This window comes from Schistocerca piceifrons, chromosome 1 (genome assembly GCF_021461385.2).
Source record: "Schistocerca piceifrons isolate TAMUIC-IGC-003096 chromosome 1, iqSchPice1.1, whole genome shotgun sequence".
In the NCBI taxonomy this organism is placed as follows: domain Eukaryota; kingdom Metazoa; phylum Arthropoda; class Insecta; order Orthoptera; family Acrididae; genus Schistocerca; species Schistocerca piceifrons.
Window position 1 is genome coordinate 1,048,024,116 of NC_060138.1, and position 25,963 is coordinate 1,048,050,078.

Genomic DNA, 25,963 nt, shown 5'->3' on the forward strand with positions numbered 1-25,963 from the left:
TTCAGTACGCAGGGTTGCCCACGGCAAAGATTGCCAGGATGCTGGAGAAGTACAAAATAAAAACCATCTTCTGTCCTCTAGCGAAAATCGGGTTCAAGTGGCTCTGAGCACTATGGGACTCAACTGCTGAGGTCATTAGTCCCCTAGAACTGAGAACTAGTTAAACATAACTAACCTAAGGACATCACAAACATCCAGGCCCGAGGCAGGATTCGAACCTGCGACCGTAGCCGTCTTGCGGTTCCAGACTGCAGCGCCTTTAACCGCACGGCCACTTCGGCCGGCGAAAATCGGGAATATTCTGTGCTCAATGAAGGACAACTTCGATCTATGCACATGGGGTGTCTACAGCATTTCCTGTGAATGTGGAAAACAATATATCGGACAGACGCATCTCTGAACATGTAAGAAGCATTCGCCTCGGACGAAAGGAAAAATCCGCGGTATCGGAGCGCAGCCTCACTGAAGAACACACGTTCCAATTTGAATAACTCAAGAGACGGTCTAGAGCGAAAGGTTTCTGGGACTCTTTTTTAAAGTGGCAGTGGAGATACCGGTCAGTGGTAACGTAGTCAACCGTAATAGCAGCGTCCAACTCTGCGCAGTTCGGAACACAACATTAGCAAGAGTATGACGAGAGCGCAACGATAGAGGCAGGTGGGGGCGGTTGGATGGAATACACAGGTCGCATTGAGACGAGACGCCAGGATCCGGCGCCCGCGGCTCACTCACGCACGCACGCACGCACGCACTCGCTGCGGCTCACTTCGTCGCTCGCTACTAGCTCGCATACGTCATCAGCAGAACGAAATGGCCGGATCGGGCCCCTGCTAAAGGCTGTCGGGAGCGACGATAGCTGCAACAACAAGAAGAAGTGGAAGTCCGTGGCAGAATTAGAGTGCTATAAGTGTCAGAAGATGGGTCACATAGTCAGGACGTGCGATGGTTCGTTTGTGTGCGTGATGTGCGGGAAACCGAATGATACACGCAACTGCGACAAACCAAGGGACACCGCGGCCGCGTGCGTGAATTGTGGCTGCGCGCACGCCGCACATTCGTACAGCTGTGTGTACCTGAAGGCATGGAAGCGGCAGAAAGGGGTCACCACACATGAAGAGGTTGCCAAAGAAGACATGGCGGACGCCCCGCCCCCCGTTCGAAGAAGGGGAACAGGGCCGCGAAGCCGCGAAGACGACTACCGTGGATTGCGAGAAACAAAAATGGTTCAGATGGCTGTGAGCAGTATGGGACTTAAGAGCTCAGGTCATCAGTCCCCTAGACTTAGAACTACTTAAACCTAACGAACCTGGACATCACACGCATCCATGCCCGAGGCAGGATTCGAACCTGCGACCGTAGCGCTCGAACTGTTTCAGACTGAAGCGCCTAGAACCGCTCGACCACCCTGACCGGCTCCGAGAAACGTTCCGTGAAGCCACCGATGACGCCGTTGCCGCGCTCAAATCCGTCATGATATAGGAGAGTGCTGTCCTGAGGGCGGAACTGGACGAGATGCGTCGCGAGGTGACACAGCTGAGGGTAGTACTATACCTCGCATCTCGCACGATACCTGAAGAGGCGCCGACCCTCACCAGTATGGGGATAGACGTGGAAACGCAAATGACCGTCTCCCTGGCCGACGCGGAAACCCAGATTGCTAGGGAAGAGGTCATGGAGTCGGGGACACCCGCCGACTGCAAGAAGGCGGCCCCCTTGGAAACGGTCACCCCTCGTGCCTCTGCGGGTACGCATACAGTGGAAGAGACGCCCATGGAGACCGAGGGAGAAGAAGAAATGCCGTATTTCGACTGCTGCTCCTCCCCAACAAGAAATGCGTGAGGGAGTTACTCACCAGGATCGCAGACTCCCTACGAGATTGCAGTTTCCCCACCATGGAAGTCCATAATTTTCACAGAAACCGATATCGCTCCTCTCCCACACAAATCATTCCACCGGGCGATATCGCTCCTCTCCCACACAAATCATTCAACCGGGCGAGTGAACCCCTAAATCAGAAGATTAAAAGAAGGGAACTCATTCGAGGTGCGCATCGGGAGCTAATCAACTGCTACCCGATCTTCACCGACGCAGACTGGAGGTACATGACGGAGCTGGCCGTCCTGTACATCAAACAGAACTCGTCGCCAGTCGACTACTCCCGTACGGCCAAAATACAGTTCAGACAGCCAGGAAACAACAACAAGAAGAAGAATAAGAAGCCGACAGAGACATCTGGTAAATAGTTATTTTGTACGAGATAATCCAGAGGCCCATCCAGATCCAGAGGTACCAACAATCCGAACAGTCAGGAATAGAGGAGGAACAGCGTCCTGCAGCTTAAACGCCTATGACTCGGACCAAGGCTAAGGGCCGCGCGGGATTAGCCGAGCGGTTTGGGCGCTGCAGTCATGGACTGTGCGGCTGATCCCGGCGGAGGTTCGAGTCCTCCCTCAGGCATGTGTGTGTGTGTGTGTGTGTGTGTGTGTGTGTGTGTGTGTCCTTAGGATAATTTAGGTTAAGTAGTGTAAGCTTAGGGACTGATGACCTTAGCAGTTAAGTCTCATAAGATTTCACACAGACACATGGCTAAGGCCCGTCATTTTAAAGTCAGTGTCAGCGAAGACGTCAAGATAGAAACTAGCTGAAACGTTGTCGGACAACAACGCATTGACTCGGCTGTCCAGCTGTGTAAGCTTAGGGACTGATGACCTTAGCAGTTAAGTCCCATAAGATTTCACAAGACACAAGGCTAAGGCCCGTCATTTAAAAGTCGGTGTCAGCGAAGATGGTAAGTAAGAAACATGCTGAAACGTTGTCGGAGAACAACGCATTGACTCGGCTGTCAAGCCGGGCGGAGTGGCCGTGCGGTTAGAGGCGCCATGCCATGAACTGCGCTGCCCCTCCCTCCGGAGATTCGAGTCGTTCCTCGGGAATGTTTGTGTGTGTGTGTGTGTGTGTGTGTGTGTGTGTGTGTTGTACTTAGAATAAGTTAATTTAAGCAGGTTTACGTAGTGTGTAAGTTTAGGGACCAATGACCACAGCGGTTTGGTCCCTTAGGAATTCACACACATTTGAAGATTTTAGTCTGTGAACCCGAGAAGATTTTATCATCGAGATTCGCCGAGAAAGCCTGCATTCTGGTTTGGAACAATTAATTCTAGAGCCGACTGGAAGTGTAACTGGCTGCGACATCATACAAGACCTCATAGAGAGAAGCGTTATGGAGACAGGTATTAGTGACCAAAAAGTCGCTGTATCGAACAGAATACCGAATACCGTAACATCGAAATCCACTCAAAGCAAACCCACAATACTACTTAAAAAAAAGACAGGTAAAAACATTGACGCCTTCTCAAGCGAAGTCTCCATTCCTTACAAGCTGTGTAAACATCGACCAAATATAGTTTGCATTTAAAGAGATAGTATTGACGGCAATGGAGAGATCTCTATTAAGTAAATTAATAAGAGACAGAACACATCACCCACGGTACAGAAAACAAGTTAGGGCACTGTTACAGAAGCAACGAAGAAGCTTACCAGATATAAAAGAGCGCAACGGCTCCAAGATTGATGGTGTTTTACAGAAGCTCGAAACTCGGTGCGACCTTCAATAGTTTCGACAAAGAAGCAATGTCTCTAAATCTGGCAGGAATCCAAAGTGATTCTGTCCATTAGTATGCCAGTGGGAAGACTTAATCAATACATTCACTGCGTGATAACATTGGTAATGTTACCGATTACGATCCGGACCAATGACGAACCAACTAAATCGGAGATAGTATTGAAATATGTCTTACTACTGGAGAAAATTTCAAACAGGAAACATACTCCAGTTAAGTGTCATTAAAAGAAGAGAAAAATTGAAAATATTGAGGCATGCATTTTCCCGCCTCTAGAATGAACATTCCAACAGCGATAGATTGCATCTCATTCTTGCACTTTCTTTGAGTACTTCTCTAAGAAAATTTAATTATTTGAATACTGAAAAAAGTTTCATTACTTTTCTCCCATCACCGGATTTTCAGCCCAGTGTTTATGGATGGCACCCGTTGTTGTTCATTGACTTTTATCCATGAAACATTAATAGCATTCAGCCGGCCGGAGTGGCCGAGCGGTTCTAGGCGGTACAGTCTGGAACTACGCGACCGCTACGGTCGCAGGTTCGAATCCTGCCTCGGGCATGGATGTGTGTGATGTCCTTTGGTTAGTTAGGTTTACGTAGTTCTAAGTTCTAGGGGACTGATGGCTTCAGAAGTTAAGTCCCATAGTGCTCAGAGCCATTTCAAGCCATTAATAACATTCCTTCATCATGTAGGTGTAAAAAAATTAATCCGATCAGATTTCGTCTATTACAAAGACAGATTCTTTCTCTAACACGAGAAAGATAAAAGAAAGAGCCAAAATGAATCTCATACCATTTCGTCACTGAAAAATGCGGTAGCAATTCTACTGAAGTCCGTGTATCGCGAAAATATCAGTTTACGATTCTGACTTAATAATGACAATGGAAATGGGTATGTCAAACATTTATACTAAATAAAACCGAGTTACATAAATTAAGTCAGAAGTCATTTAGTAAACGGTTTACACACACCGGAAAGACTGGTAAGATAGTGAGAATCTCTACAAAACATTTGCGGTATACTGACATCATCTTACTTAAAAAGAAAAATGGACAGACATGTAAGCGGCTTCTTAGAATGCAATAAGAAAGTAAGAAAACTCTAGACGTTAATTAAGTTTTTAGCACTTTGTATATGACCAGTACAAAATCAGTCACAATTAGTTGTTGAATGACGCAACTAGCCACAAACACTTTTTTAATGTTTTCTTTTATTGCCATAACCGTGCCCATTTTCAGATGGCTAATATTTTTCGTTACGTAGATGTTTTGGTTAACAGCATGTCGTCTGATCCGTATTGCACAAGATTGTTTAAATATTTAGTTCTACTTCATACTTTGTTTCATTAGTAAAAATACATTAAGGTGCTTGCATGACGCAAAATAGTTTTGTTCCCTTACATACACTCCAGTTCACGGCGGTTCGTTTTGTTGTAGTCCATGTCGTTTTCTAGCTCCATGTACGAGAGTTATTCCAAAAGTAAGGTCCGATCGGTCGCGAAATGGAAACGACTGTGAAAATCGATAAAGCTTTGCACAGATGTGTTGGGTAGTGTCTCTAGTATAACCCCAGTTAGCATCACGTCGCTCTTCTCATTTCTGAGCTCGCAGTGAGTGCGTAAAGATGTCTAGAAAATAGTGTCTGCCGCCAAGTACGAGGGCCTGGTGAGAAATTTCGCCTGAAGCTATGCAGCCAACATTACATAACTGTCGTGCTGTTTCGTCTTCACGACAATTCTCAGCCGCATTCTGCAGGGGCAATGACGATGCTCCTGCATCTTTTTCAAATGGAAATGTTAGATTACCCACAATACAGTCCGCAATTGTCTCCCCCTGAGTTTCATCTCTGGTCACATGAACCGCTGTCTTTGAAGACAACATTTTGACACAGACAACGAGGTGTAGGCCAGCGTGGAGAATTGGCGGAAAGCACTGGCGGCTGCCTTCTATGATGAGGCTATTGAAAAGTTGGTACAACGCTATGACAAAAGTCTAAGTCAGAACGGCGACTACGTAGAGAAGTAGCTGAAAGGTGTAGCTAATTGTTACAAGTAAAACATTTCTGATGTTCACTGTGGTTTCAATTTGGCAATCAATCGGACCTTACTTTTGGAATAACCCTCGTATATGTTCTAGAATAACACCACAACACACAAAAATGATTGTGGCACACTTCATAATCTTGTTAAAATGCATATTCAGCATCGCACATGTGTTATACACATGATGTTTTTGTTTACAGTAAGTTTCACTGTTTAGCCGTGGATTTCAGAAGCTCCAATATGGATCAATTACAAATCTGTCATATTTTCTTGAATATGGAAAGATAGTGTTATACCATGAGTGGTTTTTCGAAAGTTCTTCACCAAACAAGATGATGTAAATATTCCAAAATTCGAATGAAGAACGGCTGGAAACATGATTGATTTAGAAATATACAGGGCGAAACACCTGAAACTTGCACCGCAGATATTGCGGAAATGAAAAGTGCTATTGATGACGGTTTTCGTAGAGCGGATTGACAGTGACTTTCTAATTTACCCTCATTTTATATTGATAACGTCAATAGACATTGTTCCTCTTAAAAAGTACATATTTACAAAAAAATATTTTTTCTATGTACTATTACAGTCTGTTGGCTAGCTAACAATACAAGCCCCTTAGTCAGTGGCTCCATTCCTTGAAAATAGCACGTCAATAGCACTTTCCTCTTCTGCAATATTTGAAGAGCAAGCTTTAGATGATTGACCTTGTACACATTCGGTGTAGTGAAACATAGTAAGTCACTTAATAAAGGCAAGTCTTTGGGCCTAGACTATTTGCCTGTTAAATTCCTTTCGGGGTACGCTGATTTTAGCATGAAAGATCTATATCTGTAAATGGTGAAGTCGTACATCACACCAATACCAATGACATGGAGTTTTAATAGGATTTTCACATATACTGTAATTCGAAGAAAGCGAGTCATTGTCACACAACCTGCACGGATTAAGAAAATATCATTCTCGTAAAACACAACTGGCAGTTTATTCACACAAAGTAATGAGTGCTACCGACAGGGGACCTTGATTCGATATTTCGCGCCGGCCGCGATGGCCGAGCGGTTCTAGGCGCTATAGTCTGGAACCGCGCGATTGCTACGATCGCAGGTACGAATTCTGCCTCGGGCATGGATGCGTGTGATGTCCTTAGGTTAGTTAGGTCTAAGTAGTTCTAAGTTATGGGGGACTGATGACCTGAGAAGTTAAGTCCCATAGTGCTCAGAGCTATTTGATCAATATTTCGCATTTCCAGAAGACTGTTTTTATTTTTATGTTTATTGATTGGTTTCCAGAACGTGCCCACACTAAAATCTGAACACTGGAAGTGTCTACTACAATTTCTTTTGGAAATTCATAACAACTTTAACTTCAGTCTTACGTTGGTACGAAGTTACATAGGTTTAAAAAAGGACAGTTTCCCATATAAAACAAATTGTACATCCACAATAAACTGAAACGAGTAAACGGGATGAAAAATGTAACGCAGGATACACAGAGGTAGTATGCTATAAGAATCCTACTGATAACATAATAAGAAATATTTAATCCTCATTGGTACACATTTACGATAGTCCTAATTCAATCCATATTATACGAATGCGTGGTGTCTGTTCTTTCGAATATGTCCGAAAGAACAGAGACCAGCTGTCATACAATGTATGTAAATTGAAGGCGGAAGGGGAGAAACGAAAGGAAAGGGAAGGGATTACGCATGTCAGCTGCATCAGGACATTATGCGAAGTCAGCATTGTCGAGTGAAAATTTGTGCCCGACCGACATTCGAATACGGTATCTCCTGCTTATGAGGGCCACCTGTCTGAAGTCCCTGTCCATTTCTTCCATGCTCGCTACTCTGAGATTCTCGTAAGAGATCGGACGTACTTATGCATCCACACCGAGAAGGTGCATGCACTGCCCATCTGCTCTTTCGGACATGTCTCCCCCCCCACCACCACCTTCAATTTACGTATAATTAATCAATATTAATGACTACATATCACAATTAGCAATAAAATGTTATTTGCTGTGTCCTGAAGGAAATTGTTTTACAAGCTGCTGATAGAGAATTGAATATTTGTGCAGATCTGTAAGTACCATATTGACAGAACATGAGAATAGCATACAAGAACTATATTTGTATATTACAGCCGTACGTATAGATGCACCAGTATTCGGACACATACATAAAGGAGTTGCATAGTGATATACATTCAGACGCTGAGCATTCCATAGTCTGATGAGTAGCACATCGGAATGTGCCTTGATCTTCGTCTGGAACTCTTCCTGTCAACAGCATTGGATTAGCGGCCCAGGGAGCTATATAGGAATGCTGGCACTGTTAACGATCTCGTACAATATTTTATACGTTGAATGCTAACAAGGTTTCAAAGCTAGTTGGGAATTGATGACCAACAAATGTATGGTGTGGATCTTCTACCTCTTGACAAACACATTGAGGGGTAGCTCTTAAGTCGAGCCGATGCTTGTGTTTGTTGAGTAACCAATGAAAAAATTTCTGCTAGGCTGTACCTATTTTGAAGCTCGCCAATATTTGTGTTGTATTATAACTTGGTGATGTTGAAATAGTGGGATGAATTTTGGCGCAGTGACCTTTGATTTCAGATGTCTTCGGCCATTCCTCTTGCCAGTCCAATGACAACCGCTTTCTGAGCGTGAATATCATATCTGTGAGAGGTAGTTGTTATGTTTAATACCTCCATGTAGAAATACTTGCTTTGCCAGCACATCTCGTTCATTTGCAGGTATTACATAGTGGCCTCTCATCCATATCGTTACGATGCTGCGGCTGGTCCTCTGCACCCGAAACACTACGTCGTTAATTGATGCAACTAGGGGGTTGGTACAACTATTATGCTGGTTTCTAACCAGTCGTAGGGCTGACATACTATCAGACTGTTGCTTCTGTAATGGTCTTCTGCGCAAATAGCGGGGCTTCCAAAATGGCAAATCAGCTCGGCTGCCATAATTGCAGGTTGTGGAACCAGCTTCTGCAGGCCTCGTCGTTTGTTTTGGGTACGCTATAGGCACTACCAGCGCCATCGCCAGACTTGCTCCCATACACGTGTCGTGACAGTGAGATAGGAATTCCATTACTGTTGGGCCCATGCATTGAAACATTAAAGTGTCGATGTTTCCTATGGCCTGCTGTACAGCGACAGAAGATGACTTTCCCACATATAGTGACGTAATGCCATCATCTCCATCTCCTCGGCCGCACACAGCAAGCCATCTGGGACTCAACAGTCTCAGATTATTCATCAAGGAGCCCATGTTTGGCAGACACAGAAGCAGGAGGAATTTCTAACGGAGGAATATTCATCACTCTTTAGCGGTGGTCCTTTCTCTTCAACCAGTAATGCGATGGACATAAACGCCCCAGTAACTAAACGTAAGACTTTCTCCTGTATAGTGCCCTATTGTTGGAACGTGATGTCTGATGTTGATCTCTAGTACAGGTGTCCTTAATCAGATGGTTCAAATGGCTCTGAGCACTATGGGACTTAACTGCTGAGGTCATCAGTCCCCTAGAACTTAGAACTACTTAAACCTAATTAACCTAAGGACATCACACACATCCATGCCCGAGGCAGGATTCGAACCTGCGACCGTAGTGGTGGCGCGGTTCCAGACTGTAGCGCCTAGAACCTCTCGGCCACTCCGGCCGGCTGTCCTTAATCAAAGCGTTCTATTAGTATAGACCGATATAACGTCATTGCTGTTCGCCGATCAAAGCCCTACAATACTCCAGTCGTACCTCTGACGAGATTGCATGCTTTTTTACATCTTGTAGGCTGAATGACTTCTCTGGCCATGACAACCAAAACGGCCTTGCTGTGCTGGTACTGCGAACGTCTGAAAACAAGGGGAAACTACAGCCGTAATTTTTCCCGAGGGTATGCCGCTCTAGACAGTGTTGCAGCCCATTTCGATGACATTCAAACCGTATATTGAGCAAGCAGTAAAGGAAACAAAAGAAAAATTTGGAGTAGGACTTAAAGTCCAGGGAGAAAAAAATAAAAACTTTGACGTTTCCCGATAACATTGTAATTCTTTCAGAGACAGCAAAGGACTTGGAAGGGCAGTTGAAGGAAATGGACAGTATCTTGAACGGACGATACAAGATGAACACCAACAAAAGCAAAACGAAAATAGCGTAATGTAATCAAATTAAATCAGGTGATGCTGAGGGAACTAAATTATAAAATGAGACACTTAAACTAATAAATGTGTTTTGCTATTTGAGAAGAAAAATAACTGATGATGGTTGAAGTATCGAAGTCGCGTATTAGATACTGCGTTTTCAGCCATCACCATTTGTTAAACGGCGCTCCCCCACCACCTTGTTCACATTACGCACAAGTTTTAACGGTCCACCAATACCTGACGGAGTGTCCATTTCCTTAACCGTTTATGTTCCCGTTTGGGTTTGCCGTCTGAGTTATTGGCGGTTTCAGCAAACGACGCGCGAGCTTTCGATCTCATTTTACTTTTTATTCGTCGTTGCAAAATAGTGAAGACCATTTAATTTTTAGTTCTGGACCTCAGTTTCTCTATGGTGTATTTTATAGACCTTTCTCCACGTCCCTGTGTTTAGCTGTCTTCTCGTCCATCGATTGGGGTTAACGTGTAGTCGTTTTTTTAACTTCTCTCTTTTTTCATGTTCTATGGATATAACTTGAGCGCGTTTGACCCCAGTTGTTTTTGCGTCCTAAAACGAAACAAAACACGATGTAAAATGTAGACTGACAATGGCAAGAAAAGCGTTTCTGAAGAAGAGAAACTTTTTTAACATCGAATATAGATTTAAGTGTCACGATGTCCTTTCTGAAAGTATATCTATGGAGTGTAGCCATGTATGGAAGTGAAACATGGACGATAAACAGTTTATATAAGAAGACAATACAAGCTTTTGAAATATGGTGCTACAGAAGAATGCTGAACATTAGATGGGTAGATCACGTAACTAATGTGATGGTACTGAATAGAATTGGAGAGAACTTTGTGCTACGATCTGACTAGATGAAGGGATCGGTTGGTAGGACACATTCTGAGACATCAAGGGATCACCAGTTTAGTAATTGGGGAGGGGGGGGGGGGGGTAAAAATTGTAGAGGGAGACCAAGAGATGGAGACGCTAAGCAGATCCAGAGGGACGTAGGTTATAGTAGTTACTCGGAGATGAAGAGGCTTGCACAGGATAGAACAGCATGGAGAGCTGCAGCAAAACCAGTCTTTTGACTAACGACCACAACAACAGCAACAACAACAAAAAATAGTATGTCGGATATGATGAGCGCATCTTCATTTATCATCGATGGTCATCCATAGTTAATGTGTTGTTTTCACAACTGGAAAGTAACGTTGTCCCAGTGGCATTGTTTGGGAAAGTGGAAAGCTGTGATGGGTAAAGATAAGTAGGGTAGACTTGCTATTCCAGATATCGAAGCCAGTTACTATACACTACTCATGCAGGCTTAAGAGAGCCGTGTACATTTTCAGGTGTCAGGACTGAAAAGTCAGAAGGCTTTCACACGGTACCTCACAATCGGCTTCTAATCAAACTGCGTGCTTATGAAGTCTCATTTGCGCGACTGGATTTTTTATTTTCTGTTAGAAAGGCATAATACGTAGTAACTGACGGAACGTCGTCCAGTATAACAGAAACGATAGGTAGGGTCCCCCAAGCAAATGATATATGTAATCTGCTGTTCTCAACCTATATTAACGGTTTACAAAACAATCGGTGTATCCCTCGTAGATTGTTAGCAGATAATGCTTTCGTTTACCGTATAGTAGATCAAAACTAATTGCAGAATGATTTAAACAACATATCTGCATCGTGTGAAAAGTGGCATTGACCCCAAATAACAAGACATGTGAAAAAGTGAACGTAATTACTAAGAACTAAACCCGTTTAATTTAAAGGTAGTCGATTTAATTCAATACTTAGATATTTCAGTTGGAAATAACTTAAAGTGGAACCTTCAAATACAAAATTGTGGGGAAGGCGGGCTGAAGATTGCATACCATGAAAGAAATACTTAGCAGTCGTTTGTTCATCCTCTTCTAGAGCATTGTTGCGTTGTATGGAATTCTTACGAGACAGGATAAAAAATTTCAAAGAAAGGGATCTCGTTTTGTACTGTCGCGAAATAGCGTGACTGGTATTAAAATGGAGTTTGAGTGTCAATCATTTAATAACAGCCGGTTTTCGTTGCATCAAGAACTTTTCATGAAATTTAAAACACCAGTTTTCTCCTCCGAATGAGAAAATGTTTTGTTGACTCCCACCTTCCTAGGAGGAAATAATAATCAGAATGGACAAACTCCATCCGAACCGGTTTTGAAGGCCCCACGTTAGGAACCGCACCGCCATATCATGCCCATGGACGTCACTGGAAGCGCATATGAAGGAGCATATGGTCAGCAAACCGCTCTTTCGGACTTTGACGGGAGTCGTAACTACTCAATCAAGTAGCTCCTCAATTGGTCTCAGAATGGCTGAGCATCGCCGTTTGCCAACATCGGTCGAGACCCGGACTGTCACCAATCCACCTGCTGGTCAGCCTCGACACCACGTGATCTAACGAGAACCGGTTTTACCACAGCGGGAAGGCCATTGTCAACTAGGGTAATGAAGCAGAAGAAATCAGATATCGGACGGAAAGAGTTCGGGGTTCACCTGCCCCACGTGCTACTCTATAGTGATGGTACAACCTACTGGTTTCAACAACCGATTGTCCAGCTGACTGTTTCCTCGTTCATTTGCTTTCTTCAGTCGAAAACAATTAGTTTCTACGGCCAAGTCAACAGTATGAATGTTTATCATTCGCTCTCCAGATGTGACTGGTTTGATTTGACGTAACACTAGCGACTGGCACAATTATCTGACGCTTATGTCTGTCACATGAAAGTTCCCACTCATTTTCTTGGTAGGCGTGGTTTCACCTACATATTAGTATGGATTTTTTTAGAGACTACTATCGTCTCTTATTTCAAGATTCTGTAAATAAGATGTGTATTTCAAAAAAGAAATACTTTAAAAGTTTAAGTATCAATTTGACAGTTGGTTTTAATGATTTGAAACTGGTGCCACATTGTAAATTTATGTTTAAATTAATGGCCAAATACTGTTCTGATTTAAATTTTTTGACTCTGTCACCCTTTTCCCGATAATTCTCATTCGGCATCTGCTGAGGTGACGCTAATAGAAAGTAAATATGATGCTTTTTGAAACTGGAGACTTCATCATTTCCTTTTCAAGCTTATACTACCAATTAACGGAAGTATATTTTTTTCGGAAAATACTCATTCGTTAATTTTATTTGAATTTGTTTAATTAATATATTCATAACATAAGTCATCGTTGCAGATACCGTAGAATATATTGAATCGCAATCGATCAGTTTCTATCTAGCCATATGATTTCTTGCTTTTCCACGCTACTGTGCATTGCGGTAGTCTCATCTACACATAAAATTCACATGTTGGCAGAACAAAACGAAATATCTTAACTGCTATAACAGTGACTAAAGTCGGTAACAGAGTGGAGAAAAATTATGGTGTAACAAAATGAAATCGACCGTTTATTTCCATTCACAACTGAATGCCCCGAGACTCAGGCAGTCCATTTGTCATGCCCGGCATCCAGAAGGGCGCAAACTTGGTTACCGGATGCTTTACATTTGTCTGTGTTGACGAGAGATAGGTTTAGGTGCGAAACAGAAGAAACAATGAATGGGCACTTCTTCACGCCCCTGGTAAACTATATCTGCTAGTTTTCTCAGGCTGTGGGATGTAAACAGGTTTGTGTGCCCAGGTGTCATATGTTCCGACGTGCTGTTGACGTAACTTTCTGCACAGATTTACCACAACACAAACAAACTGGTGAATAAGTGTTCAGGGGTTGGATTCAAATCATTCGATGAAAAGAAGTATTACTATATCCGTTATATAGTTCACTGGACATGTAGCTTGTTTTAAGTATGGCGTACCTCCTGGGATGTCTCCACATATTCCCGGATGTCGAGGTATGTGTATCAACAAACGAAAATACTACAAACTAATTTCGTGCAAAAGAATGAATGGATAGGCTAATCAGCTAAAACATTGTGGAGTGGTGTCAGCTAAAGAAAAGATTACAAGGTACAACCAACAGAAAAAACGACAGACTGATTTCACGTGAAAAAGAAGTGTAATTCAGACAGTGTTCAGAACAATGAGGGACTGTGCCGATTTTTTTCATTCTATCGCTTCCGCAAACTGGTTCATTCGAAAGAAGTAAATGAGTAATAAATAAACTATTACGTAAATCTAAAACGACCGATTTGAATGTTTTCGTTTGTTTGTTCACTCATAACAATGAATGAACAGTCACATAAAATTACAGCTGAATGAGCTGATGTTTTTCCAACAATCAACTGACTCTATTTCCTGTTTCAGTTTTTGTCGTCACTATTCTTTGAGAGTGGAACGGTTGAGAAATAGTCTGAAAATGGATCCAAGAACTCTTTCAAGAATTGAAATGTGAACTGCAGTGTAGCTATGAAGATGCAGAGGTTGATGTTAACATTTCCATCTCATGCTATATTACTGAACGCGTGTATCTCCAACACTTTGTTGGCCACAAGAGAAGTAATTTTACAAATAATAGCTTTAACTTGATTTTCACTGCATCATTCGTTTATTAAGCATGCATATAAAATAATTTTCTTTATCTAATAGACCATATTCAGAGTATAAGTGTGACAGCTTTTCAACATTTAGCGTAATAATTCCACTAAACGTGACAGTTGCTGGAAATTCATGATTTAAATCTTATCAGTCTGAAGGCGAATGACGTTAACGCTGTCAGATTACGCTTTATACGCATCTGTAACAGCAAAAAGGTTATGAGACTACATTTCGAAACGGCCCCCCATACTTCCAACTCCATGTGCACTTTAAATCTTATTAAGGAAAAACCACAATTTCCTTTACTTACTGTCTGATGGTTATTTACTTGTGTCAACCACAAGAAGTAATAACTATGAAAACAAGGTTATTACTTGAGCAAACACAGTTTCATTCTTCACACCCATGAATATTTCGTGAGTTCATTTGACTTTTTAAATGTGATGGTTGTTCGTGCAGCTGTCTGCCAGCCGGTACTTTGCTCCAGTTCGACATTTGTGATTTTTATTATTTCCACGTCGTTATGGTAGAAAGCGTAGCAAAAAATATCTCATAATCTGTTATAAAACGCTTTTTGTAAAATATAATTGCCTTAGAGACATGAGAATGTAGAAAAAAAACTTTCAGATGAGAAACTTGAGTAAAATATCAATTATATTGCAAATGACAGACACCTATACAAACATCAGTATGTCATATTATGTAAATAAAATGAACCCACTGATGATGATTATTATTATTATTATTATTATTATTATTATTATTATGGAACTCCGCCGATACATGTATGGGAGTTAAGGAATTAAATTGTGTTTGCTTAGTGCAGAGCCCTGTTTCCATAATTATGTACCTGGAGGCGATGGCAGACAAAAAGGGATCTTCAGCCATTTTTTGAATAGCTCATTCACATACTTAGATGACAATATAGAGCTCCTGACTGAACTTTGTGGAGCGCCTTGGTAATTTTTCCCGCTCAGGATAACGAAAAGTGGTAAACAATACATAGTCTGAACAACAGTTAGTAGAAGAAGTTAAGTCTTACGCGTATATGCTTACCAACAGTTCCAAATATTTTCTACAAGTTGAAGAGGGATCCTGACTGCGACGTATAATTTAAAAGAAGTACTTCGCAATTAACAACAGACCATTTCGGGTTCAAACTGTATTACATAAATATATATTATTCACCACATTATCCCTTAAGAAATAACTGCAACAGACTATCTTCCGAAAGTTTATAGTAGATGGTATAATTTGAGAGGTGTCCAGTAATACCAAATCATTCTCCATACAGACATCAATCTGGGCTTCATATTCCCAGCATAATGGGAAATAATACCAAATTAATGTAGCAATATGCATTTCATAGGAATATTAGATACCGTAGAGGCAAATCTTGTTATCATCCATTTGGAAACGTTATCTGCCTTAGACAAAAGTCATGCTCTGAAAGGCTAGAATGTGTCTCTTACGTCAGAAGGAATTACGCGAAAAAAGTAACGTTACTAAATTTTCTACATATTTCTATTCAGTGGATCATTCGTGCCAGTTTCTTGAGCTCAATTCCGAAAAATATTCTTTAAATCATCGTCTGTAAAGATAGTGCCGTTCTCCTCCTCAACAGAAATACTGTCGTCTTCTATGATTGCTCCCGTTATCTTCGTTTTAATAATACTTTATTTTACTTTACATGTGGCAAGGGCCTTATCGACCATACGCCTGCTCTATGAGCCTCTTCCGCTTCTGCCTGTCCAATGCGCGGTTTGTCCAGTTGCAGTTGCTGTTCATCCTAGTTGTGTCCTCCCGGATGTTATCCCGCCATGTGATTCTGGGTCTCCTCTCGTTCCATCTATTGTTCTGCTGAATGTCATTCTAGGTAGTCCATTGTCTGTCATTCTTGCTATATGGCCTGCCCAATTTAACCTTCTCCTCTTGAGCCCTTCGACGATGTTACGGTGTTTGTACAGCCCTCTTAGTTCTTCATTTCTTCTTATTCCCCATTCCATGTTATTGTCGCCGTATACAGGTCCAAAAATTTTCCTTAGTACTTTTCTTTCGAATATTAACAGTTTTTCTTCATCTTTCTTTCTAAATGTTTCACATCCATATAACATCACAGGTATAATGGTCGACTGATATAAGCGGATTTTGAAGTTACTGCTAAGTGATCTTTTTCTTAGAATTTTGATGAAACTAAAAAGTGTCTTGTTTGCTGTTGATAAACGAGCATCTAGTTCTCTATCTGTTATGTTGTTATTACTAAAAAGACTTCCTAGGTACTTGAAGTGGTCAACAGTCTTGAAATTGAATCCATCTACAGTCAGAGGTGCATCTTCCCTGGTTTTCTTACTTATGGGCAGGTATTCTGTCTTTTCTTCATTAACACGTAATCCTGTTTTCTCAGCAATTTTGTAGTAATTTTGCATCATTCTGATTAATTCTCTTTTGGAACTACTTATTAGTGCTACATCGTCTGCATAGGAAAGCCCTGTAATGTTCACATCCTGTAGCTGGACCCCTGTGGACTCGTTTTAGAAAATTCTCTGTCGATCTTCTCTAGGATAAGGTTAAATAAAATAAGTCAAATGGCGTCCTCTTGTCCCTTTCTTTAATCCATGAATTCCTCGCATTTCTTCTTTACAGCACTTTTTCATGACACTTTCTGTTAAACCAAATTTTATCAGGTCGTTTTAACAATATTTCATGTAATTTTATTTACTTTCCTGACGTGACAAATTCAGACTTTTGTGATATTCAGAATATTTCATAACATTTAACATTTTTAGATGTAGTACCACACCACGCTCGAAGAAGTGCTCGTTGTAGATATTTTATTATATGGATTTTTATTTCTGAATATACTACAATGTTTACTGTGATCCAAAGTTTCTTTAATTTTTTATTAACTCATTTATATGTTTGCTTAACATGCACAAGCCGCAGGCAAGATCAATCTGTAAAAGCGTGTGTTTTGAAGCGACACTCCTTCGAACTGACGTGCTGGTTCTTTGGAATTCGATATAGTCCCCTGTTTGTTCCTTTCTTTAACCTTTGGCGAAAAGCTTGAAATCAAAGTGGCTCGCTGTTAGGCAGTGAATTCCCACACTTTGCACTAAACAGCACTTTGTAGAACACAACATCCTTTATCTCACAGTTACCACCGCCTGATAGTCGCCTGTGTATTTCTACGAAAGTGCTTTAAACAGAGGAAGAAATCCAATTTGTGGAGGCTGCAAACAGAAAAGGCTCGCGCAGAGCCTTCATTCCGAACAGGAAATAAGAGCCTGGAACCGGAGGGCAGAAAGGCACTACTGAGAACGCACGCAGCGTACACACATCGGCGTCGGGAACTGCATCTTACAGCCGCGTCTTCCGCTTGTATTTGCGTTGATTTGCCTTGATATCCGTAAAGAACATGTAACAGAAACCCTGTGAAGAGTGTACGGTGATGAAAACTTTTCAGCAATAATGCGAAATTGCGCTTCAGTTAAGTTGGTGAACGAAAATCCTGTTTTTCAGTTACAATAATTATATTTACTATACATACAAGATATTTTGCCCCTTAATCGAGATGTAATTCAGATGTTCCACATCAGCATCAGTTTTCAAGTAATAATGGTTTTTGTAAATGCCTACTACATGTCATGTATTACTAGCGAATATATCTATATTAAACAATGTGTAGCCAATGTCTGTCCAAAAATTTATTGGAATGTCGTATAAAATTTATGAATGAAATTGACGAAGAATTTCGCAAGATTTTTGCAGAAATCCTTTCCTGTTGGCGTAGTACATATCCTGGTTGAACCGTTCTCCATGTTCGCCATTAACGGTGGCGAGTTTATGTGGAAAGAGTCCCAAATTATCATTCAAGAAATATAGCTTAAGTGACATGTTACATCAGCAGTTCTTGCACTGTATCGCAGACGATAAATCACAAGACTGCAGAGTTTTCTTTGGTTTCGAGGTGATTCGCTCTATTTCTCTCCGAGAAGATAATGGTCTGTTGTGGGGTGCAGTTCCTCTCGAAATCACGGGAGCAGCAAAGAACTTCCGACGTGACATTTATAACCAGCCTGTTGGGTGTGCAGTGTATGACGAATACCATATTTGTAGCGACAGATCATTGTTCTGGTCGCGAAACTGTACACCGACTAAAGCAGCATTTCTTTGCAAGAGGAATAGGTTTCAATTTTTGGGGGTATAAACTATCCACAAGATATGAAAGAATTTTCGCTGCTGTATCTACACTGCACTCGCTACCTTAGGATCTGTGTGGAAGATAGTTTTACGAATGTCTAATGGTACATAGCCAGTCTTGCAGATTCTACAAACAAACACGAATGGTAATTTGGTTGTCATTTTCCACAATGATTTTAGAAATTCCGATGGACTGTTATCTGTTCCTTCTACTTTATTTGATCTCAAGACTTCCAGAGCACTTTTAAATTCTCGCTTTAATAATAGATCACCTAAGTCCTCCTTATCCACTCTAGTTTCTTCTTATATCAAGCGATCATACTAGTTCTTCCCCTTATAGAGGCCTTCAGTGTACCCTTTCCACCTATCAGCTCTTTCTCCTGCGTTTCACAGTGGAATTATCACAACACTCTTAATGTTAACACCACAGCTTTTAATTTCACCTAAGGTTATTTTCAATTTCCTATGATGTCTGTCAGTCCTTCCCAGCGATTAATTTTTTTAAATTTATTTATTCACATTTCCCTGCAGCCATTTCGTATTTTCTACCCTGCACTTCCTATTTATTTCATTCTTAAGAGATTTATATTGCTGTTTTCCTGCCTATCGTTGAACATTTTTGTACTTCCCCCTTTCGTCGACCAATTGAAGTATTGCTTCTGTTATCCAAGGTTAGTTCGGAGTTAGCTCCCTTTGAACTGTGTCTGACTGACCAATATCTATGATTGACCTTTTTAGAAACATCCACTCTTCCGTAACTGACATGTCTTCTGTGATATTCCGCATCACAGTATCAACATCCTTAGCGAAATTCAAATACCTTTCTCAGAACTTGTATCACACTTCCTTCCACAATGATTATTCTGGACGATTCTCTTAAACTTGTCTACTAAATTACGACCTCAGTCCACACCTGCTCCTGGGTTCGCCTTAGAATCCAATATTTGATTTCGATACCTCTGTCTGACTACGACTATCTTCAGGTCACGTCCAAGTATACCTCCTACTCTTGTGATTCGCTATTACCATTTGAAATTTGTTGCAGAACTCAATTAGTTTTACTCCTACTGGCCAGCCCACACCTTCCCGTATCCTTTTCTTCTATTCCATTGCATACAACCGCCCTCCGACACCTCTTATTATTAGATTTTCATACCGTTCACGTATTGCATTTCCCGTTGAATATCCTCATGTACTTCCTCTATCGCTTCATCTCCAGCCAGTGGCGTCGACATGTATACCTGAACTATTGTTGTCGGTGAGGGTTTGCTATCCGTTCAGTGAACTGTTCACATAAACATAATCTCTGCCCTACCATCCTATTCAATACGAATACTTCTCCCGTTTGCTGTCGATGTATTACCGTATACTCTTCTGACCAGAAATCCTTATCTTCTATCCATTTCACTCCACTGATTGCCACTATATCGAGAGAGAGAGATTTTCTAGTTTTCCTAGTACGTCCAATCTGACATTCCATGCTCAGACTCGGTGAATGTTATTGCTTCGTTTGCTATTCCGTCTTTTCCTCATAATTACTTCCTGGATATCCTAATTAGGGACTACTCATAAATCTTTTGCACTGGAGAGATTATGATAAAACTTTCTCAGTTACAGACCATATGTCTTGTGGATACATATTACGTGTCTTTAATGCAGTGGTTTCCATTTCCTTCTGGTTCCCCATGGCAATGAACACTACCGATTCGTTCTCCTTTTTTGGGACAGTTTCCCACCCCAAAGGCAAATGAGTTCCCTGAATTTCTGTTCGCATTTGCACCCTCTCTGACAAGGTCCCTAGCAGAGCGAATCTGATTTCTTACTTACGAAGTCTTGGGCCACCGTTGCTTATGTTTTTTATTCAAAATTTAAGCATCGGCTGGGTACGGATCTGGGGCCCATAACAGCTTAATTACCAGTCAAAGACTTAACCTTCACCCCCCCCCCCACCCAACCGAGTGTGGCAGTTAGCGCCAACATCAACAAGGAAGGAGAGAATTTGTGATGCCCGATGGCAGGAATCGAAAATAATCTTTATATAACACCTTCAGATTAATAGGACACTTCATTTCTAAAAAGAAAAGGAACATAAATTGATTTCTCTCTTATGAAGTGGCTTCATGTGCCTCCTACATACAATCACATTTACTCTCTATTACCACTGGTAGAACACATGCTAGTATCCTATTCCTATTACTCATTACTGCTCCTCTGGAAGTCCGTTGCCCAATGGGGCCGACCAGCGACGTGTGGCAGGTTAAATCAGCATTGCAAGGGGTGCTGGATTTCTTGGAGGTGTAGTGCTGCCTGCTTTATCCGTTGGCTCGCGGGTCAGCGCCTTCTTGATGCCGTTTCACGGCGATACGCTCATCGGTGTGCAATTAATTCTTTATTTATTTATTTATTTATTGATTTATTTAACCTGGCAAGATTAGGGCCATCAGGCCCTCTCTTACTTCTAACCAGGCATTCTACTTATTTTACATTCATATGTTTTAGTAGGCATGTTAAACTACATCTAGTACAAAAAGTGAAATAAACAATTTGAAAGGTACACCTGGAAAAATACATACATATAGAGTTTATATTCTTAGGTCACAAGTACTGTTATAATTAGACATTACTGAAGAGACAGATTTTAGATAGGAGTGCTGGCAGCAGGGAGTATGAGGGAGACTCATGGTGAAGGGAGGAGAAGAATAGAGACATGATGAAACATAATTAAGGAAATACAAAGGAAAAGAAGATTGCGTGGCTAATAGAGATAGATGAAGAGGAAGGCATCTCAGGAGCAAGATAGGAGACGCTAGCTTTGCTATTTGACAGATGAGGGGATTGTCCTTGTACATTAATTTTGTGGAGAACTTTGTGAGGATGATAGTAGGAAATGCTTCAACTTCCTCTTAAAAGCAGCAGGAGATCGAATTTTGCGCAAGGTGAGGGGCAGTTTGTTCCAGAGGCGGACAGCGGCAACTGAGAAAGAGTTTGCAAAAGTTTTTGTTTTGTGAGTGGGCACAGTTAGGATACCAAATAAGAGTGACCTCGTGTTTCGATTATGATGACATGACAGGTTTTTAATCTCTGAAGCAAGGTACTGGGGTGCTTGCGCGACGATGAGTCGGTGGAGTAGACATAGAGTGTGGTACTCACGCAATTTGTCCGGCCGCAGCCACCCTAGCTCGGAATATGAAGCACTAACATGATCATATCGGCGAATGTTGCAGGTGTAACGCACACACGCATTCATGGTTAGCTCTAGCCGTCTTTTGTTTTCACTACTCATGCCTTGTTGAATCACATCACAATAGTGGAGGTTCGGTAGAACGAGTGCTTGCACGAGCTGGCGTTTCAAGTCCTGTGGAAATATGTTCCGAAACTTTTTGAGAGCATAGAGACAAGCAGACGTCTTTCGGCACACTGCGACTGTATTCTCCGCCCAGTTGAGATGCTCATCCAAAGTTACACCCAAGTTCTTCACTGTTTTCTGATATGGCATTGGAGTACCGTCGAGCAGAATAGGAGGTAGCCGTTCGCGGAAAACTGAACTTATTAATTTCTGATGGGCTATTAAGATTACTTGCGTCTTTTTTGCATTTAGTTTAAGCCCCAGGTTTTTCGCCCATGTCACTACTGAAGACAGATCATCATTCATTTGAGCGATTGCAGTGTTTACATCTTCAGGTCTGACGCTTAGGTAGAGCTGGAGGTCGTCGGCATAGAAATGATATTTACAGGAGGACAGAACCGACGAAATATCGTTGACATATAAAGAAAACAAAAGTGGTCCTAAGACTGATCCTTGTGGCACTCCCGAGGAAACATGTTTCCAGGAAGATTTTTCATTTACGCAGACAACACATTGCTGTCTGTCTTTTAAGTAGCTTTCAAACCATCTCATTGCACTATCAGAGAAATTAAGCTGTTGCATTTTTCTGAGCAATATGTCAAAGTTAACAGTGTCAAAAGCTTTGCTGAAGTCCAGTAGCGTCAATATTGTTGCCTTTCGATTGTCGATGGCATATTTCAGGTCATCAATTACTTTAATTAGAGCAGTGTTTGTGCTGTGATATTTACGGAAACCGGATTGAAATTTGTCATATAGGCTGAATTCATGCAAGTGTTCAGTGATTTGGTCATGAACAATATATTCAAGTGCTTTGGAAACAGCAGGCAGTATGCTAATTGGTCGGTAATCACTAGGCAGATGGGTCGAATTAGGCTTCTTTTCCATGCAGTGGGATATATTCCGTTCACGAGGGAAAAATTAAATATGTCAGTTAAGACAGGTACTAAGATATCGGCAACATTCTTAATCATGGTTATACCGATACTGTCGTTGCCTATTGCATCAGCAGAGATTCTCATTATTGCTTTTCTTGCCGTATTTGTTGTTACATGTTTTAGATGGAAGGTATCGTTGTTAGTTATCCTGTTTGGGGATTCTTGTGGACGGTAATTATCAGCTGTGCTGGTATTCAGAGGTGCAGAGAAGAATTCATTTAACTCGTTAGCTGACACATGAAAAGTAGTTTCCGATTTTGCCTTTCCGACCCCCAAGCTACGGAGATTCTTCCATAGAGTCGTGGGCGTCAGATCGCTGCATACAGGGGAGCGAGCGTGCCTGATTTTAGCATTCCGAATGCATTGTTTCACTCTGTTCCGTAGCTTTCTATATTCTTCGAAACGCTCGGGTTTCGGATCTGCCTTGAAACGCCTGTGGGCAGCATCCCTATTAGTCATCATTTGACGTAATTCAGCTGCCAGCCATGGAGCAGGAGATTTTCTTACACGGATTGTGCGCACAGGTGCATGTTTGTCATAGAGGGCAGTGAGTTTATCACCAGGTTCATTAATTTTGCGTCGATTGTGGGTTTTCTGATTATTTGATGCCATGAGATTTCTGAGCAATCGGCTGTTTAGGACTGCATACCGAGGCCAGGCGTTCACACGGCGAGACAGTGATTTTTACCATGCAAGATTCATGAATGGGAGAGTAAAGGAGGGAGAAGGAAGGAAGGTGGTACCTGCAGTACACAGATAAGATGGTTTGTCTTAAATAGAAGTAGACGTAGAATGATTCCGTTTCCAACTAAGAGATCATCACAGGGGTTTTGTGTCACAGAGTGTGGTGGAGGGTAAACCCTTCGGCTCGTTCTCATGTTTTGAGGTCGTCGACCATTTAATTTGACTGTCATTAGACACTGACTGCTTAGAACGATTGCGCAATCATCTCTGCTAAGCTTATATTCTTTCCTTCTTCTTCTTTTCGTCACCAGGCAGTACGTGGTCTTGCGATGTTCGTGGTCGTATAGATTTGGTTCACCGGTGTAGCTGTGAATGAGGGTCCGTAAGGATGCTAATGCGGTATGTTAATAAATGTCAGATGACGGTGTTAAACGTGAAGTCCGTCACAAGCGGGCGAAGGGGATTATTGATTGTATTTATAATTTTATCAAACGTTCCATTGATATTAAAGACAGAAAATTCTATGGCAGAAGAATGTGGCGATAGTGAGAGAACTGTACAGGACATCGCAAACAAACGTGTTGATGTCAAAGAGGTAGTAACGTAAGGGAAAATTGGTTCCAAGTCATCTAGAAGCGTCGAAATTGGCAGAAATCTGCGGCATTTGTAAGGCTACACTAATCAATAACCCCGTCAGCGAGGTACCTAGTAGCTGGTGCTAGCTGGCGAGCGTTAGCTTCTAGAACTTTATGTTGTCTGCTGCTTTTTCTGGCGGCCAGGGTACTGGCGTATTACGTCGACAATGTCAGTTAGTAGAGAGAGCTGGAGAGCAGTAATGGAGTAGACTCGGTCGAGTGAATATGTGATAAAAGAGTCGTGACTCATAAATACTGCCGCGCGAAGTGGCCGTGCGGTTTGGGGCGCCGTGTCACGGATTGTGCGGTCCCTCCCGCCGGAGGTTCGAGTCCTCCCTCGGGCATGTGTGTGTGTGTGTGTGTTGTTCTTAGCATACGTTAGCTTAAATAGCGTGTAAGTCTAGGGACCGATGACCTCAGCAGTTTGATCCCTTACGAATTCACTTATAAAGTGTCTGCTAGCGTACTTAAGGTAACTTTTCGTTGTAACAAGTAAGTTGATCGTCCGTCGTTTTTTTTTTTTTTTTTTTTTTTTGAGCACTCGACTTTTAGAATTTGTCATTGCAATCAGAGGAATGACTATGGTACGGTTAGCCATGTTTTCTACTGCATAAAAATTTCTCAATTTACTCTCCACGTCAAATCAGAATAAAATCCCAAGCTTTCGTTGTTTGCCTTCATCACCGACATCGAGACAGTCTGCAAAGACGATGATGGAAACAATCATCGAAAGCTTGGGATTTTATTCAAACTGGACGCTGCAAGTAAACGGCGAACTATTGGTGGAAGGACTGTCGCAAACAACTTCGTATTCGTGTTTTATATCGTTTGGATGTTCAAAAAAATACGATAAAGAACATCGAATTTCACTTTAGGAAAAGCTTACCACTTCCTACATTTTATTTTGCAGTAAATGATAAATCACGGCAAATACAGTTAGGCTACAGTTTATTTTTTGCGATCGTGACTGGAATAAGTCTCTCTTCATAAAGCACAATATCCAACGATGACGATCACAGTCAGGTCTCATAAAATTACTTGGGTGTCAGCTTGAACAATCGAATGTCTGCTGTTATCCGGAATGGAGAAGTTGCAGCGAGTAGACGCTTAATCCTTTCAGTGGCAGTGGTTTCAGCCCGAAATCACCATTACATTAATTTTTATTTAGGATAACAGCTCCTTTAGGATGAAAGCACTAAAGCTACTGCAAGGCAGAGCCATTTAGTAGTACGCCGAAGTACTTGTACGAATACAATGCAGGCACTTACAGTGTGCAAACCAACAGTCAGCGCAGAGTTCGTGCTACGTGAAAGTAAGAGATTGTGATGTACAGCATGCCTTTTTTTGTAGTGATCATATCGAGGAGGGCCAACGGCCTTACCGCAGTGGTAACACTTATGATGTAAGTTTATTATAATTTTGTCCATTTTTTCTTGTTATTTGGGGCTATAATTTGTTTCCGTCAGATTATCGAAGTTAAGCGCTGTCGGGATGGGCTAGCACTTGGGTGCGTGACCATCTGGTCTGCCGAGCGCTGTTAGCAAGGAGGGTACACTCAGCCCTTGTGAGGCATACTGAGGAGCTACTTGATTGAGAAGTATCGGCTCCGTTCTCGGAAACTGACATACGGCCGGCAGAGCAGTGTGCTGACAACATGTCTTCCATATCCGCATCCAGTGATGCCTATGGCCTGAGGATGACACGGCGGACGGTCAGTACTGTTGGATCGTCATGGACTATATTAGATTAGATTAATTACTCATTCCATAGATCCATAAAAGAGGGAATCCTCCTGGGTGTGGAAC